This window comes from Lepisma saccharinum, chromosome 9 (genome assembly GCF_977018435.1).
Source record: "Lepisma saccharinum chromosome 9, izLepSacc3.1, whole genome shotgun sequence".
NCBI lineage: Eukaryota > Metazoa > Arthropoda > Insecta > Zygentoma > Lepismatidae > Lepisma > Lepisma saccharinum.
This window is the reverse complement of record NC_139237.1, coordinates 47,575,447-47,594,600: the sequence shown is the minus strand read 5'-3', so window position 1 is coordinate 47,594,600 and position 19,154 is coordinate 47,575,447. Positions and strand designations below refer to the sequence as shown.

Below are 19,154 nucleotides of genomic sequence, written 5' to 3'. Positions count from 1 at the left end.
TAAAGGGTGAACAGAAATCAGTGCATTAACCAGGATTTGAACTGGCATTATAGAACGTTACAATCCGCACTCGGACACAGAGCCCAGTGTAATTTCGTCATAATCGTTAGAAATAAAAAAATCATGCATGTTTCTTGTGATTGTTTCAACCATAAGAGTAGCTCATCATGTATTGCAGTCTACAAGGTTAAATTAAAAACCCACGGAAAATAAACAAATAAAAAATATATATATTTTTGATGTTTTCTGTTACCTTATTTCAAGTCACTCTGATGTTTTCTGTTACCTTATTTCAAGTCATTCTCCTGCCATTTTGTAAAATTGCGACAATGAAGTGAATGATTACATGAAATTGATAAAAGAGCATTCGACGTGATCAGAAACCAATGATGAAAGAAACCTTGATACAGCACAGCTAAATTTCTCATTACAATCATACTACATGATTACGTCCACACACAAACTTGCCATCTCAAATCTGGTTATTGTAAGCATTCATGCTCAGGTACATATCTATATACTGAGAGGAATTCGAACTAAGTAACTCACATATAATAATCATAATAAAGTTTATATAATAAATAGCTTTAATGATTAATATTCTATATATATATATATATATTTATAGTTATCATTAAGCACGTCAATTAATAACAAAAATTATTACTATTATCTGTGTGTTTTTCTAGGAAGGAAGGCTCCGATAATCTTCAAGTTGGCTACTTATTATTAGGGTTTCGGAGTAGGGATGGCCAAACGGATCCGGATCCGAAAAATCCGGATCCGAGAGTTTCGTATCTCAATCCCATTATAATATTACCACACCTTAAAAGGTATTATGATCTTCGATTACAAAGAAATTTTTCGTTAGTCCTACAAGAATTTTTTCAGTGTTTTTCCTAAAATACTTTGCTACGCATCGGCTAACACACTCATGCACAAATATCCGAGGTGATTTTGTAAATGCCATTGAAACGAATATGTATTCATTCGAATATATTGGAAATGAAAACACACATAAATGTGAGACATTCCATTCCAGGATGAAACCTTTACCACATATAACAAGATAGAAATGTTATACAATAATTATACAATTGTTCTACAGTTACAGGTTTACAAATTAAAATACAACATTATATGCAGTGTTAAATAATTACAAAGTGTAAGACTAACAAGGGAAGTTATCTAAGTGTCCCCCTCCGATTTCCATGAAACTTGGCAGTATAGTGGGGCACAAAGGAAGAATTACGTGTTTTTTTTTTGTTTCAGTTAAAAAACGGTTTTAGGGGGCAAAACCCCTTCAAATGTCAAGATGAGGACAAATTGAAGTGAGGATCGGACCCATGTGTCCCACTCCGATTTCCATGATACTTGGCAGGTGTGTGTATAAATGGGCCCAAATGAAGAAATACGTGTTTTTTTGTTTCGGCTATAAAACTGTTTTAGGGGGCAACCCCCCCCCCCTCAAATGTCAATATGAGGACAAATTTAAGTGGGCATTTGACTTATGTGTCCCCCTCCGATTTCCATAAAACTTGGCAGGTGTATAGTGGGACCCAAATGAAGAAATACGTGTTTTGTTTTGTTTCAGCTAAAAAACGGTTTTACAGGGCGAAACCCACTCAATTGTCAAGATGAGGACAAATTGAAGTGGGGATCTGACCCATGTGTCCCCCTCCGATTTCCATGAAACTTGGAAGGTGTGTGTGTGTAAACGGGCCCAAATGAAGAAATACGTGTTTGTTTGTTTCGGCACAAAAATTGTTCTAGGGGGCAACCTCCTCTCAAATGTCAAGATGAGGACAAATTGAAGTGGGGATCTGACTCCTGTGTTCCCCTCCGATTTCCATGAAACGTGGCAGGTGTATAGAGGGGCCCGAAGGAAGAATTACGTGTTTTTTTGTTTCAGCTAAAAACTGTTTTAGGGGGGGGGGCAAAATCCCCTCAAATGTCAAGATGAGGACAAATTGAAGTAAGGTTCTGACCCCTGTGTCCCCCTCCGATTTTCATGAAACTTGGCAGGTGTATAGAGGGGCCCAAAGGAAGAAATACGTGTTTTTTTTTGTTTCGGGTAAAAGACTGTTTTAGGGGGCAAAACCTGCCTCAAATGTCAAGATGAGGACAAATTGACGTGGGGATCATCTGACCCCTTTGTCCCCCTCCGATTTCCATGAAATTTGACAGGTGTATAAAGAGGCCCTATGCCCCCTGTTTCTTCATATACCATATTTACGTGGTTTCGGGGCCAGATCCCCACTTCAATTTCTCCTCATCTTGACATTTGAGGGGGGGGGGGCTCTATACAAATGCCAAGTTTCATGGAAATCGGAGGGGGAGACTTAGATCTCCCTAGTAAGTGTATTAATTAATTACAAATCGCGCACGCACAATATATATATATGTATGTATATGTATATTATATATATATGTATATTAGCAGGTAACAATATGTTATAAGCACATTCTTACTTTCCAAAGAAGCGCATGTGGGATGGCAAAACGGATCCGGATCCGAAAGTTTTGGATCCGGATCCGGATCTGAAAATTCCGGATCCAAATAATTTTAGGATCCAGAACCAACCGGATCCGGATTTCGGAGTGGAGCGTATCAATGCTCCGGCTGCTGCCCATGCTCCGGAGCGGAGCGATGTCTTAGCCCACTCCACTTTGGAGCAGGAATCAGAAAACTTCCCGCTCTGCTCCTGATCGGAGCAGAGGAAGTTGAAAAATTTCTCGATCTGCTCCGGAGTGAAATTGTAAGGAACGATTCACTACTTCTATAAACTTGCCCACTCCGCTCTGGAGTGCTACGAGCTCGGATAATACGAGTGTATAAAGAAAACTAATGATCAAAGGTTTCAAGTGCATTAGTAATTTTGTTTGTGGAATTTGTACGGTATTTGAACATCACCGTTATTGTTCTTAATTGTTGTTATAAAACTGATCATTACTAAAGCTAACGCTACGAAAACAGTCCAGGAAAGATCATGCCACCCACCTACAGTGTTGCCAATAAGCAAGGAATAATCCTTACACAATACACCAGGGAAGACGATATCAACCGTATACCTACAACGAGCAATGTGTCAATGTATAAACACAGTGAACCCAGCAATCCTTGGAACACAGAAATTAGCTCGACCTTAGTGCATTAGAATCTTCATTTTGTAATCAAATTTGCAGAAGATAGGGTAGGCTGCACAACAGACTGTTCATTTATTAGCCATATACCTATATATATATATATTCAACGGAAAACAGTATGTATAGACAAAATATTTTTTAAATATTTGTTTTAATATGTCAGCTACATCTAGGCAAAGGAGTTGGAAATTCGGTGCAGGGGGTACGAAAATCTATTCCCATCCTGGGTGCTTAAATCTGTAACTACAGCTTTGAACACGAATACAAGACTAATATAAGTATGAAATCTTATTGATCATCATTAATAGAACACAAGAATTAAATAAACTGTAACACATAATAAAAACATTTCAACAATTTTGTAATTTCTTGACATTTTAAACCAGGCAAAGGAATTAATTTGTTTGTTCATAAACGAAGCAAATAAATTCCTTTGTTTCTATATATTTAAAGATATTATTTAGTAAGTGAGGTATTTAATTATACATATGGTTGGTTGATTTGGTGTTTTAAGTACACTTTATGCACAGTAAAGCTAATCGGGACTGGACGTACAGTTTAAAGTGGGATCCCAATTACTATGTGCCCCCACAGGGTATCGAACCAGAGAGAGACCCCTTTGATTACAAAGCGATGACGCTACCACTCTGCCATCGGGCACGCCAATATATATATATATATATATATATATATATATATATATATATATATATATATATATATATATATATATTATTTGCACACCCTGGTCATATCAGATGGTTTTAATATCTTGCCGTCCCCTCAAAAAAAATCCTGTGTATGGGCCTCCCAGAAGGCATTGTGCAGAGTATAAAGGTAAAAGTAATTTTCCTTACAATTACTAAAATTAAAGTCTTAATAAGAAAGAAGAATATGTTCTAGAAATTGGCCTCAAAGAAGAAATTGTAATCAAGGTGTACTCAATATGTTTTTCATAAACTTGGATACGTATTCAAACATGGAATTTGCAGGATCCCTTCATAACATAAGAAAGAAGATTGTTTTTCGCCTAAAATGTCAAACACAAAATACACTGGTAATAATAATAAAAAAAATAATTAACGGCTAATCACATCTTTCCTGTACATCTCTCATTGCTATGAAAAAATTTATAAATTTTAATATACATGCATGAATGAAACTCCTTTCTGCTGCTGTTTCTTTTCTTTACCAAGCAAAAAACAAAAAAATATATCGCACAACCAACATTTCCAGAACAACACTACTCCACAATAAAGTACACAAGCAAAATACGTTTATAATATTTGAATAGAAACATAATACTTACTTGAAAAGGCTTTGATTTGCAGCCTGCTATTTTACATGTTCACACGTTTGATTCTTAATCATAGAGAAAAAAACTGTGAACAGGATTGCTGAAAGACATATTGTCCACTTAGTTTTACCTCCGTAGCCTGCTTTATTATACCTGTATGATTCGCGCAGAGCAGAACAATCAAGTGTGCTTAGGCTGCTGTAGTTTCTGACGTGGGCTGAAACGTGATTGACTCTTCAGGGGGTTGGTCCCTTCACATCCTACCAGGTGCATGCATAGCGAGTCAGGGAAGAAACACGATAAAGCACAAGACACATCGCCTGAAATTCGCGGCTGAGTTCCGGGTAAAACAAACAAATGGGGTTAAGGCTTAGGTGGACTTTTGGCAACCGAATGGGCGATTCTTTTCAAATTTCCTTTCCATTAGAAAAATCACTGTGATATTCCAAACCCTGAAAAATTACATCAGCTTAGAATTCCTTCTAGAGCATTGAAGTGAATTTTCGCATAGTTTGCTTTTACTGCTATCTAGATATTATCAATAGTTTAATAGACTTACATAATCGTCTACAAGAAAATTCACTTCAATGCTCTAGAAAGAATTCTCAGCTGATATAAACAATCAAGGGAATTTGGGTTCGATACCAGGTGGAAGCACATATTGGTTTGGATTCACTTCAATGCTCTAGAAAGAATTCTCAGCTGATATAAACAATCAAGGGAATTTGGGTTCGATACCAGGTGGAAGCACATATTGGTTTGGATCCCATTTTGATCTGTATGTTTAGTTACGATTAGCCTCTTTACATAGAGTGCACTTAAATCACAACTACAAGAAAACATTACAAAGAAATGCAGTTCCTAAGTGTGTTGAGTATTTAATTGCAGTGTGTTGCGATAAATTAGTCCTTAAGCAAATAGAAATTAATAATTCTTTTTAACAATAAGATACTTCACTTTCCTTTACAGCTATTCACAAGAGCATAAAAATACAACTTTGTAACTAATATCCAAACTAACAAGCACTTTTTCATATTTGTTTCATGTATGTGCATGTGTGTTTTCTGAAATATGAATTTGATTTTAAAATTGTGGGAGCATCAGCACTTAGGCTATTTTGCTCCCGTCACATTATACGGGGACCAGCCCCTTATCACTACAAAGAACAACTCTAATGTTGCATAATTAAAAATCTTAAAATGTTCTGACTTCTGTTAAAAGCTGAGGCTGTAAATGGGCACTCAGCACACATAAGGACAACACAAACAAAATTATACTGGCCATGGGGCCAGTCGCCAGAGCCTCGTTAGTCTTCAGTCCAGGGTGTACTAATGTGGAAGTGAGGTTGACAGTTGGGTGTACTACGTGGAAGGTCACCCCTTACACCCCTCTGAAATATGACCAGGTCCTAATAAGCGTCTATTACAGGGACAGAAATCATTACTGGGTATTCAATGTCAGCTGAATAACGAATTCCACATAGGCCTACAATATCCGTGCGAGCTTGTGTATTCAGCTGTCAACGGCAAATGTTGTTGGTTTGAAACACGTTATGGGTGCTGGTGTTCTTTGTGTTTGTTTCTCATTGTATTTCTTCCCCATGGTTGCGATATCCTAATTATTAACCGACTTATGCAGGATTTATTTCAAATTAAGCATCATCAGCAATAAGCGAATGAAGGGCAGGCCAAGTTAATTGCTCACATAAACAAGAAAAGACAAATTCAAACTTATACAGTTGAAAGAACAACTGATCATTGTTTCTTAGAATTACACATATAAATAACTTGATTGAAATACTTGGGTCTTGTTTTACATATATTTTTGTATTTTTTGTTCTGTATCTTTCCATTCTCTACTCATAATTTAATTTGTTCTAGCCGGCCCCCGTGGCGGAGTGGTTAGCACATCGCCCTACGACACCAGGAGTCCCAGGTTCGAATCCTGGCTGGGCATGGTTGTTTGTGAGTGTTCATTCATCAAGTTCATCATATCATCACTCATTTCCATCTTCGCAAATTAGCCAAAAGTAGCACGAAAAGCGAAGTAAAGGAAATCAAATCAATCAATTAATTAGTTCTACTATAGACTTTCAATGATTACCAAGGCTTCAGATGAATGGAACTAACGATTAAAGATTTTATTTGTTGTTGTTGTATATTGTTTGCAATAATTCTAGACAGCTTATAATTTCCCTAACCGAGACTGTTTTGGAACGATCCCTCCATCTGTTAAAAATACTTTAAATGTCCATAAATCAAAGTTGACAGGCACACATCCTATGCATATACACTGACGTCAGTCACCTACAAGAAGTGCAGAACATGAAAACAAAACATGGTTGTCATGTGGGGGAGGTACCAAACGTACAATCCCGCAACACTGATTACTTGAACGGGTTCATATCCAAATTCAACACATAACAGTCAGACTATAATATCCAGACTTATTTCACAAAATACATTTCAATAGTGAAATACTATTTAATTCATATTTTAACAAACAAGAAATGAAGATATTGCATACAACTCTTGCTATTAAGACAAAGCAGCACTCTTAATATACTTTACAAATGTTTAATGTGCATGATTGACTGATTGCTTTGGTTTATTTTATTTCGCTTTTCTGTCTCTTTCAACTAATTGCGAAGATAAGGATGAGATATGATGAAATTGAAGAAGTGTCAATCACAAAGAACACCAATTCCCAGACCGGGATTCGAACACAAGTCCCCTGGAGTCGTAGAGTGTTGAGATAACCATTCCGCCACGGAGGCTGCCGTTAATGTGCATTAATATCATGCATAATTGCTATAATCGTGTACAGTGATATATCCACACTCACCTCCCCCAACACTCCCTACAATTTTCGCAAAGGTCCAATTTACACCCCAAGATGGAAAATACTGGATAAAGCAATATTCCATCTCACCCCGCTCCGGATCGTGCATGTAAAAAATAAGTAACAATTCCGGTCCGGAGTGGAGTGCTGTCGTACAATGTTCCGCTCTGGATCGGATCATGCATGTAAAAACTAACCACTCCACTCCAGAGTGCCGGCTTGCCACGCTCCACTTCGGATCGGAGCATGGAAGCAGAAACATCCAACCACTCCGTGCCAGAGTGCTGTCGTTATACGCTCCGCTCCGGAGCATGCATGAAAAAATTACTAACTACTCCGCTCCTGATCGGAGTGTGCAAGCTAAAATATCCAACCACTCCGCTCCGGAGTGCTGTCGTTACACGCTCCACTCTGGAGCGAGCAGCGGAGTAGAACTGACGCTTCGAAGTTGCTCTGGAGTGCTCCTTTAGTATGCTCCACACTCTGCTTAATATTATTGTGTTGGTTTGTTCATCACATGCGGTATGTTCATAAATTAGGGGAGACCGGGGTAATTAGAACATGGGGTTATTGGAACATGTTAATGTAGAATAATTTAAAACGAAAAGACTGGTGTAATAACATTTAATACATATGTACCTACACTAAACCTACATGCAGAAAATTTGTTATTGGAATAACTACACAAAAGCAAGTTTTATTTGACTTTTATTATACACCTGCAAAAATGATGTGACGCATGCTTGGTGTTTCTCTGCTTTTGCATATACTGGATGTGAATGAAAGAACCCTTTCAAAATTTTCTTCACCCCTATAATAAAACATAAGGGCACACATCATTTCATGTGAGTTTGGTTGTCTATGGGCAATTTGCCTGGTTTTTATAAGCAAAGTTCTTATTACCCCAAAAATTTCTGCAAATGGGTTATTAGAACATTGCGTAATTTGCTTGATTTCGCTTGGGTATACTAGATTGTACATGTAACTATTAGAAGTTTTTTCTTTACTACATTGTAGAATGGCCTGTAACCTTTCAAATAAATCATAGAACACTGATTTTCATTCACACATATTTGCTTCACAGCTGGGAAATTGAACTTTATGAAAAAAAGACGTTAACTTGGGATTTTATTTAAACAAGCATTGATAACTCCAGAAGAAGTAGAGCTATTGTGTTCAAATTTGCAGGGTAAATGGGACATTTATATATGATGTTCGTATTACCCCAACAGCAATCTAAAGATATTCAGTTGAAATTTCTAACTTATGTTCCATTAACCCCAAATGGGGTAATTGGAACAATTTTATGGTGTCATGACAATTTTTTTTTTTTGGACGAGTATTTGCAATGCAGGTATGGTCATTATTTTTTTCAAAAATATGCAAAAGATGTCCTTTTAAATGGTAGAAATTTTTAAAAAATCCATCAGTAACTTTCTGAGTAATTTACAGTGGAACTTCTACAGGCTGTTTCCTGTTCTAATTACCCCGGTCTCCCCTATTGTGCATTCATGTATACACAACATACTTTTCTCGTTAAATTATTATTATTATTATCATTGCATGAAAAGGTACGTTCATTATCTACCTCATATCTAAGATCACTAAAATTTCTATAAAGCTAAAACTATAAATCCTACAAAAGAAAATAATATAAAAAACAATTTGATATTTATTATTATATTTTTTAAAAGTTTAATTCATACCTCTTGAGCTTATTTATTGTGAAAAACATGCATGCAAGTTTTGTAAACAGAGATAAGATTATTCATGAATGGTATATTGTGATGAATAATTGTTGAAAATGCTACAAACATATCAAATGTGGGCTTCCTACTGCAAAATCTTGAGTTACTTTCTTTTATGTATTTAAGGGAATACCTAATTTTATTCTTGAATTGATCACTGTTGTATTTCTATTGAAATGAAAGAAGTATTTCATGTCACATATACTATATTAACTTTTGTTAAACCCACATTTTTAGTGTTCAAAAGTACAAATAACCCTTTAAATTACTCAAACGTTAAGCAGCCGGGTGGGGACAGTAGGTAAGGCCTTCCATCTAGTGGCAAAATCTTCCAACGCCATGTACGCAATTTCCACCCGAATGACCAGGCATGAAAGTGAATGACAAGCGAACGAGATCCAGCAGGTGGTGACACTTTACATGAAATGATTTAAGAGCACAGAAAAATCTGATATCTCTATAGATGCAAACCATTTCTGAATTGTAAAATGCATTAGTGGAAACAACCAGTTGGCAGATTTGCAGCCAAAATCCCTTTGGTGTGCTTAGTTCAATAAGGTAAGGCACTTTGTGTCTACAGCAGAGCTTCATGAAGGTAATATTTTGAAGGAACTGCTAATAAGAAAACAATGTATTTTATGCAAGTGTGACTGTGTTGCCACCTGGCAGCAGAAGTGAAAACTTCTCTTCTCAAGGTTACCATGTTGAATATGACTGTTTGTTAGCTGGTCTCTGTTTATCACGTTTGTGCCTGTGGATGGTGTGTAGTGAGTTCATTCCGCACCCCGCTTTTTTTTTTTTAAAAAAAAAATATCTGAACAGTACTTACTCAAAAACAGCTACAGGCTACAATGGAAACATTCAGATTGAACCTCTGCATAATTCCCAAATGGATGGATATAAATACTACGGCTGTTTGGGTCAGAAGCATAATGACAAGTGACTGTGCAATTATTAAACATCACTAAAATATTATTCTCATATTGGGCCCATAAATTGATACCACTGAGGGTAGAATTACCATATATCTTCTTCATGTCCTCTTTTTAAAAAGGCATCTGGGTGAAGCAGAAATGTCTGGATTTTCTACAAATCCTTAACAAAATAAAAAATAAGCATAACAAGTCACAACATGCTCACTTAGGGTGACCAGACGTCCTCTTTTGTCCGGACATGTCCTCCTTTTTAGGTGTCTGTCCGGCGTCCGGCGGATTTTTTAGAAATCTGTAAATGTCCTCCTTTTTGGAAAGAGCATAGCAAAGACCATAGCAAATGTGCTGCCTAGAGAATGCTTCCACATGTAACGATCATCATTTAAGGCATATCACTTTGGGTGCGTTAAGTATTCGAGCAATGCTCACCTAGCATCTGGAAGCTCAACACGATCACTTTCCCGACTGGGTCATTAGTAGGGTGTGGATTTATAGGAATTAAAAATCTCTGAAATAGGCACTTGAAAAGGCAATATAAACTAAGAAAAGGTACGAAAATAGGCATTTAAAAGGCACCCTAAAATTAAGAAATACGTTAAAATAGACAATGAATGCGAACTTATTTCAACTCTATTCATACAATGCACTTCAGTTTATACATAAAAGTGTGATAACGATTAACAAACTATTAATATTAATACTCTTTTGATCGAAATTCACATTTGCGGGGCAAAGTAATTCTCACAAAAACAGCTTGTGCAAACGACTGTGCGAATTTGAACAAATGATGAAACAACACAATTTACACCATTGTAACAAAAATAATATTTTGAAACAATGTTCTAATTGAGACCCTCAAATCTGGTAAATACCAGATTTCAGTCAGTACATCATCAATATTCTTACATTCTTTAATCTGGGGAAAGCCAAAGGCACGTAAAAAAATCTGAAGTATGCAAAAATTGCAGAATAGCAATTCTTGGGCACAATTAATCAAAATAGGCACTAAATTCAACAATTATCCAGCTCTTAAAGGATGGAAGAAATGAATATGAGGTAAAGTGTAAGGTGACTGTCACTTTCCCCTGCTGTTGAAAGAGTGTAGAAATGTTTGTGGCATTAAAATCATATTTCTCTACCAAATCTAAACAACTTAAAAATTGTAATTCGGTGTTTGGAAATAAGTTAAAAAGCTAATCTTACTTGTTACATTTGTATTAACTTGTGGGGAAATTTCATTCTAATATCCAAGAATTAGAAAAGGAGTAAAAATATATGCTTCAAATAGTAGATATTCTTTGTCATTTGTTAAATAACAGATTAGGAGATTGCTTTCTTTGCTTAAAGATAAGAGGAAGTTATTGAAAGAGATCACCTGAAAAGCCTCTGTAAGCAAATTGTTGGTAAGATTTAATTATATTGATTAAATTATGAGTAATGGCAAATGTGTTGCCATTTTTTGCGGTGTCCTCTATTTTATGACTTTGTCCTCCTTTTTGGCCTCCTCTGTCCTCTTTTTTTAATGTGTGTGTCTGGTCACCCTATGCTCACTAGATGTCACATTAATTCTAGTGTGAATAGGATCATCGCTAAAATCAATACTTGAGAACACTGTTGATTGTTTCTAAACAGTGTACGCTTTTAGAAGTAACAGGAGTTCATCCAATACTCAGCCAGTGCTACTGCGCTGTTGCCAAACTAACTAGCAGAAGGGAAAGGCAGATTTTGCTTTGTCCAATAGGCTATTCAACTATTTTTTTTATGCATACACAGTATATATGGGTATAGTAAAATAATACAGTGAATATTTCTATACAGGATTACAATATCATATCACTGCAGCATACTCAAACTGACTCACACTCGCAATGTTCGAGAATGCCACGACAAGACAATGAAGGGTCATTGTGCATATTGAGACGAATTTAACACCCATTGTTTTCCCAAGACAAAACAACTCAGCTGTCAACACGGTGGCAACAAAAACAGACGGAAGGAATATGAAAGGGTCATTATGTGTGTGTTGAGACGTGTTGATTCCCAGTGTTTCTCTGAGAAACGATAACTCCGGCGGCGAGGAAAATTTATCAGACGGTAACAATTCCGATTGTTTTATGATTTCTCCTAGCACAAAGACTAATCATCGTACAATTTTGGAAATTATTGTCACAAGAAATTTGAACCTTCCATAAAGTAATGAGCACTGTTTGGACTCAAAAAACGTTATTTATGTTGAAAAAAACAGCTCGAAAATTACCTTACGCACTTTTCATGGACAATATATTCTCCGTCGACAAGCGACAGTAAATATCGTAGAAGCGTGGGAATGAATGTAGAAGTAAATCGGAACCTTAGCAGAATGCATTTAGGGACTTTGGTAAATTTCTCGTATCGGACACACGGCTGAAATTCGGTAGTTCATTTAATTTGAATATTCGTACTAACGAATTCTGCATTGAGAAACATTGCTGAAGGTGGCATTTCGCTTATTTCACAGAAATAAGGTCTATTTGCGACATATCGAGTAAGTTTTCTTCGGTTCTCTTTGCCTTCAGTAACACGCAAAATGGCGGTTATAGTTTCACTACCGTACTCGGCATGCAGTGATTCCACCCCACTGCACCCAAAAATACCTATGTAGCCCCACAAACCATTTCCAGTAAGGTTAGGTTAGGTAGGGTCACGTATAGGTTACAATAGTTAAAAATTGGTTTCGAAAAAAATATGTGTAGCCCCACACACCATTCTTGCACAGCCCCATGAACCATTGGCACATAGCCCCACAAACCATTTGCGGAACCGTACCTTCTTCAGTTACAAAAACACATGTTTGGAAACACTGAATTTTGACGGTGAATCATCTATTTTTCGATATAAATGTGTGACCGATGCACAAAAGCTCTTGCATCCATTTACTTCCAGGTGGATGTAGCCTGTGTGTGATGACGTAATCCCGGTCAGTGTTTCCAAACATGTGTTTTTGTAACTGAAGAAGGTACGGTTCCGCAAATGGTTTGTGGAGTTATGTGCCAATGGTTCGTGCGGCTATGCGAGAATGGTGTGTGGGGCTACGCATATTTTTTTCGAAACCAATTTTTAACTATTGTAACCTATACGTGACCCTACCTAACCTAACTTACCGGAAATGGTTTGTGGGGCTACGTAAATTTTTTGGGTGCAGTGAGGTTGAAACACTGCCTGCCGAGTACGGTAGTGAAACTATGACCGCCATTTTGCATGTTACCGAAGGAAAAAGAGAAACGAAGAAAAGTTACTCGATATGTCGCAAATAGAGCTTATTTCCGTGAAATAAGTAAAATGCCACCTTCAGCAATGTTTCTCAATGGAGAATACGTAAGTACGAATATTCAAATTAAATGAACTAGCAAATTTCAGCCGTTTGTCCGATACGAGAAATTTACTGGGACTTTATTTTATTGCTAAGGGAACCTGCCTAACCTAACCACGAAAGCATATATTGAACAAAACCTTAAGTAATCGCTAAAACTCCGCAGTATGTAATTGTGTTAACAGACATACATCGAAATTGAACCATGTAAAAATTGCATTCGTAGCATGATGATATTGCAATAAAACAAAAGGAACTTGGGCCCATGAAATTTCTTAGAATTTATTTACTCTGCATTACATGCTGTTGCTGACAATACCCAATACAGAAGCGTCTACTAACCAGCTGTTTTAGAAATGTAATTGCAAAACTGTTACAATACAAGAACTGGTACTACTTTACTATACCGGAGAGACCTATCAAGGATTTATTTCGCAATTTTTTGCATTGTTAACGTACTATTCTGCATTGCGGAACATTTCTTTAGGTGAAATAATGAATTTCTAACGAAAATAATGTCTATTTCATACAATAACAAGTACTTACTGTTGTTCCTTATTTCCCACAAACATTCCACGGGCAGCCCCAAAAACCATTGACTTTAGCCCAAAAATTCACGATAGCTCCACGAACCATCACGGGGACGAGGTATGCCTACTAGGTTAGGTTAGGCCTGTTAGGTTCGGTTCCATTAGCACTCCTTTCGTTCAACTTAGCATATTCGGACAATACGAGAGCGTATTGTGCTCTCGTGCAGAAAGCAAATGGCGGCAGCAGCAATAGCGCGTCGGAAATAGATTTTCGTAGAAAACCACATGCATTCGCATTAAAATGGATCAAAACTACATTCCCGAACATCAACAACGCTACAGAAAATGATTTGCGTAAGTACTTTCTCCTGTAAATTTGAAGAAATCCGTCTCCGGTATAGTAAAGTGTTACCCAAATTTTAATCACTATTTTAGTATTTGTGATATTTTATACGATTTGCGTTTTTGTACAAGTGTTATACACTACAGGAGGTGGTAACCCAGGAGGTAAGTAAATATTTGGTTAACGAAAGTAGATCACAATGTAGGAACGAATTATATCACATGAATAATATGTGTGTATGAATTTACTATTGTACTTTACATATCATGTGATAAATATATGGGGGATTTCTATAAAGGTGAAAGAGATGCCAAATACACGTACCTACACAGCATTCCACTGCAAAATCATGAGGTAAATCAAGCAGTGTTGTCTTTCCCAAGGTACATAGAGGTCCTTCCTTCCTTCTTCTTTGTGTGGCACACACCGCCTAAGAGCGATTTCTTGCCAGGGGTCCTATTTGGTTTGTTATGAGAAAGTTTGTTTACATTCCAAATGTCTGTTTGTTTATGTTACAATGTTGTTCTTTCGTGCAAAGCTGTACAGTATCCACATGACATCAGACCGCGGCTCGTAGAGTAGAGTCGAAAGGGACATCGGAAATGGAATACCCACACGGTGTAACTGTTTATATAGTGTATTGCGATGTTGTTGTCGAATTGGGCATTGTAAGAACAAATGTGTGATTGATTGGATAGCTTCTCCACACGGACAGGAGGTTGCAGGCACGATATATGAATTGGGATGTATAACGACGTGACCTGTACGCATTCGCATGGTAAACACTAAAACTGCACGGGGTAGGTTAATGTGTTGAAACCAAGGACGTTTATTGCCGACTTGTGCATGCCATCTATATGTAGTGGTATTGAGGAGTTGCTGGGTACACCAATCGTCCCATTGTTGTTCTATTTTGATTTTTACCCGTGGGAGGAGGTCAGTGTACGGCAGGCGCATCGGGGTAACAGTTTCTTTCGTTCTTGCTTGTTTGGCCATTACATCAACGCGATCTTGATATTTATTGAGGTCACTGTGGGCACGAATATATGTGAAGGTCGCTGACAGACCCTGCTGTTGAAGTTCTAACATGATTCGGAGAATAAGATAAGGAAATACCGTTAATTTATATGCTGCCCGACCTGTTCGTGCTAATGTTTGAAGTACGCTCAATGCGTCCGTAAGAATTAACGAATGATCGATTCGGAACTGCAGGGCGAATTGTAATGCTTTATAGATAGCATAACATTCCGCCGAGAATATCGACATATCGGATGGGAGGGAAAATTGTCGGGTGATGTTATGAGATGGTACGTAAAAAGCACATCCCACACCGTCTGCAGACTTCGATCCGTCAGTATAAATAAAGGTTGATGTGGGCCACAAGTCTCTATAATTTTCATGTCGGCCATGATCTGCATAGTGTATCTCTACTCGGGGTTCTGTGGGAATATTCAGTTGATATACAAGCGGGTCCGGATGGGTAAAAGTTTGTTGGTAAGCGTCAGGGTCAATATTATAACATTGTAAGAAAAAAAAACGTTTAGTGGGGGGAGGGGGGGTCGGGAGGCCAAACCATTGTCGTTGAATCGCAAATGTTTTATTAAACGGATGAGCGTGTCGCGCCCACGATTTAAACAAATATTGCACAGTGAGTTTGATACGTCTGTGTGACAAAGAAGATTCATTGCTTTCTAAATATACACTAACATTGGGACTAGACGGCATGAGTCCTAGACAGGTACGTAAGGCTCGTCGTTGTAATACGTCGATAGACGTAAGAAGTTTTGGATTGGCTCCACCATAAGCTGGTGCTGCATAATCAAATAATGCTCGAAAACAATTTTTATAAAATAATAGCATTGTATGGGGGTGTCCTCCCCACTTGGTCGTGGAAATACAGCGGAGTAAATTAACAATTTTTAGACCCTTTTCCTTGAGATACTGTAGATGCCTTGTCCAATTCAGTTTCCTATCAAAATATACACCCAGGTATTTGACATTGTCGAATACTGGAATGTGCTGTATTTCTGTGATATTGTTAGGGTAACTGCTCATTTTTCTCGAGTTAAAAATTATGATTTTGGATTTCGGAATGGAAATAGTGAGTCCTAAGGTATCTAAGTGATCTGTAAGAAGTGAAACTGTTTTCTTTAGAGCGAGTAAGCCTTGCGTGGCGTCAGGGGTGCATTTATAGCAGCACAAATCGTCGGCATATTGTAACAATTTAAAGCCGTGCATATTTAGGTGATGTATTTGGTGGGTATAGATATTAAAGAGTAGGGGGCTAAGGGGCGAACCCTGAGGTATTCCCGTGCGAGCTATACGGGGGCCTTCCAACCTATCTTCAAACCAGAATTGTAAATTCCGTTCGTGATATAAATTCCAGATGATGGTCCCTACCATGGGGTGTATGTTTAGTTGTACCATCATTTTATATAAGATCGGGATGTGAACTGCATCATAAGCATGTTCTATGTCAGTGAAGAGGCCAAAGCAATAATCATGAGTAATCTGGCTATTTTGGATTTCAACTGTTAGGGTTGCTATGGCATCTTGGCTTCCATGTTGCATGCGGAAACCCATTTGTGTTGGCGAAAAGAATTTATTCTTTTCCAACGCCCAATTAAGGCGATGTTGAAATGTTCGTTCGAAAAGTTTGGCAACTACTGGTATTAATACTATTGGTCGGTATGACTTTGCCTCCGCGGGAGGTTTGTGAGGTTTTAATATGGGGAGAACTATGTGGTGACGCCACTCGATAGGGATTCGTCCTGTGCGATAGACGGTATTGAATATGTGAGCAAGTATTTGTATACCTTGCTGTGGCAGATGTTTTAACATGTCATAGGTGAGACCGTCATATCCCGGGGAAGTGTTCGGCACGATTTCTAAGATTTGTTGTATTTCGGTAGCAGTAACTGCCGGGAAATCGGCAGTGAAATCGAAATTCTGTGCTAAGGATTTAGCCGCTCGTGCGCATACAGCGGGTGGCGTGAGTATGTTCATGAAGTCTGTTTCCCACTTTCTATCGAGATTTTTCCGTTGTGGGTGGGCCGGGTTCCTAATAGAATGAAATTTATGCCATATGGAGCTGAGGCTATCTGTGCAATCTAGGGAATTACAAAATGATTGCCACGCTTCTCTTTTCGCGTTTAAATATATTTTCTTCGCCTTAGCTTGTAGTCGCCTAAGTTCGATTTTCTTCCCCGGCGAGGGGTTTCGTTCGTATCGTTTTAATTGATTTTTTTTTTGGCTTTTTATTAAATCACAGTCTCGGGTCCACCAACTAAGGGATGGAAATTTAATTGGGCTACGATATTGGCTTCGATGGGCACTATTGTCTATTGCACTGGTAATCATACTGAGGAAACGTTGATATGTTATTTTTCCATCAGTGTGGGGAGTTGTTTGATCATAAATGCTTTTAAATTGTGTTGTAAAAGCGTCCCATTTAATGGAAGCTTTGGTCCAACGTTTCACCGGGACCGACTCCCTATTTTCACGCAACAAATATGTGGAAAACGATCTACGGGCTATAATTAAAATGGGGGAATGATCACTGCCACGGAGATCTTGTTCCTTTACCCAATGAAACCTATTGTACAATCGGGAGGAAGTAATTGTGAGGTCAATGCAAGAGGGGCGGTTGCTATTTAATGGGTAATGAGTAGGGCTGCCATCGTTTAAAAGTATAAACCGGTTGTGTGTGATCCATGCATCTAGATTTTTTCCCAATCGGTCTGCGTACGGATGTCCCCAAGAGGGGTGATGGCCATTAAAATCTCCGAGGATGAGGTAGGGTCCCGGAGCAAGGGTTATGATCTCTTGTAACTCGTGAAAACTGATTCTCTGTGATTTGTTGGAGGATGGAATGTATAAGGAAATTATAACTATATATTGGTCATTAATGTTGACTCTGAGAGCCACGAGCTCTAATTGGAAGGTCTGAACGAGTGAAAGGGTATGTGGAATTGGTATTTCGGTATGGGAAAGGGTTTCATGCACATAGATAACCGTACCACGCTGATGCGTAGGATTGCCGTATCTGTGATAATGAGCAAGTCTATATTTCTCATGCTGCGTTCCCTTAACCTCCTGCAAGCAAAGAATAAGCGGGTGGTGTTCTGCAATTAGATCTAATAATTCGAGTTTCCGTGCGGAGAAGCTATTTACATTCCATTGTAAGATGGTACCCATTTCCGATATTACCTTAAGCGGTGTCTTCGAGTAACGTCAAAAGTTTGTCTGTCAAAGATTGAATGTGTTGGATGAGGCTAATTCGATGAGCGTTGTCCCGTATGTGTCTAATCGTTTCCCACATGCTGGGAATCATTTCTAAAAGAGCCTGGTACACCTCACTGTGTTCGGTAGGGCGGTCAGGAATGTGCGATTGCGGATGATTATTCCTCTTGTTCGGGTGCACAGATGATTGACGATGGAAATTCTTAGAATGGGAAGGAGTGTTATTTATCGGGTAGGCGTTGTTTCCTATAGGTTGGGATTTCGCTTCCTCTGGGTCAGTAAGGGTCGATGAACTAGCCGCGGACTCTATTACGACGTCATCGTCTTCCCATCGCGGACGGCGATGTGTTTCTTTCCTCGGAGAAGGGCGAATTTTGTATTTCTTAGTGTTTCGTGATTGAGAAGTAGTCTTAAAGGATGGCACCTTAAAGCGATACGAATCCAATGATGTTTGAGAATCCTTATTTTCAGGAAAGTCTCTGTCAGATTGATTTCGTAGCGGGGAAAACATATTGGCATATGTCCGATTTGAGGAGTGCCATGTGTGATTAGGAAAGAAAGGTTTTGTGCGGGAGGTCTGCAAGTCAGGGAATGCCGCTTTTGTCACTCGGGGTCGATAAACATCATCGCGAGTGGGGGTGGGGATGAAGATGCCTTGCAGCTTGAGTTTCGCCTCCCGATATGATAAATTGTTTTCAGCCATGCTGGTTTGGACAGCTGATTCC

At 38.3% G+C, this 19,154-nt stretch overlaps 1 protein-coding gene across 2 annotated transcripts in view; it reads right to left on the bottom strand.

The window, feature by feature from the left end:
- Yod1 (Yod1 deubiquitinase) overlaps positions 1-14,631 on the bottom strand; it is a 36,003-nt gene extending 21,372 nt beyond the window's left edge. The window contains exon 1 of one of the 2 annotated variants that reach the window (XM_083128156.1): positions 14,512-14,631. The gene's annotated coding sequence lies outside the window, so the exon portion shown is untranslated. The remainder of the gene's footprint in view (positions 1-14,511) is intronic. The other variant, XM_083128157.1, reaches the window with a different exon arrangement.
- Between the last annotated feature and the right edge of the window lie 4,523 nt (positions 14,632-19,154).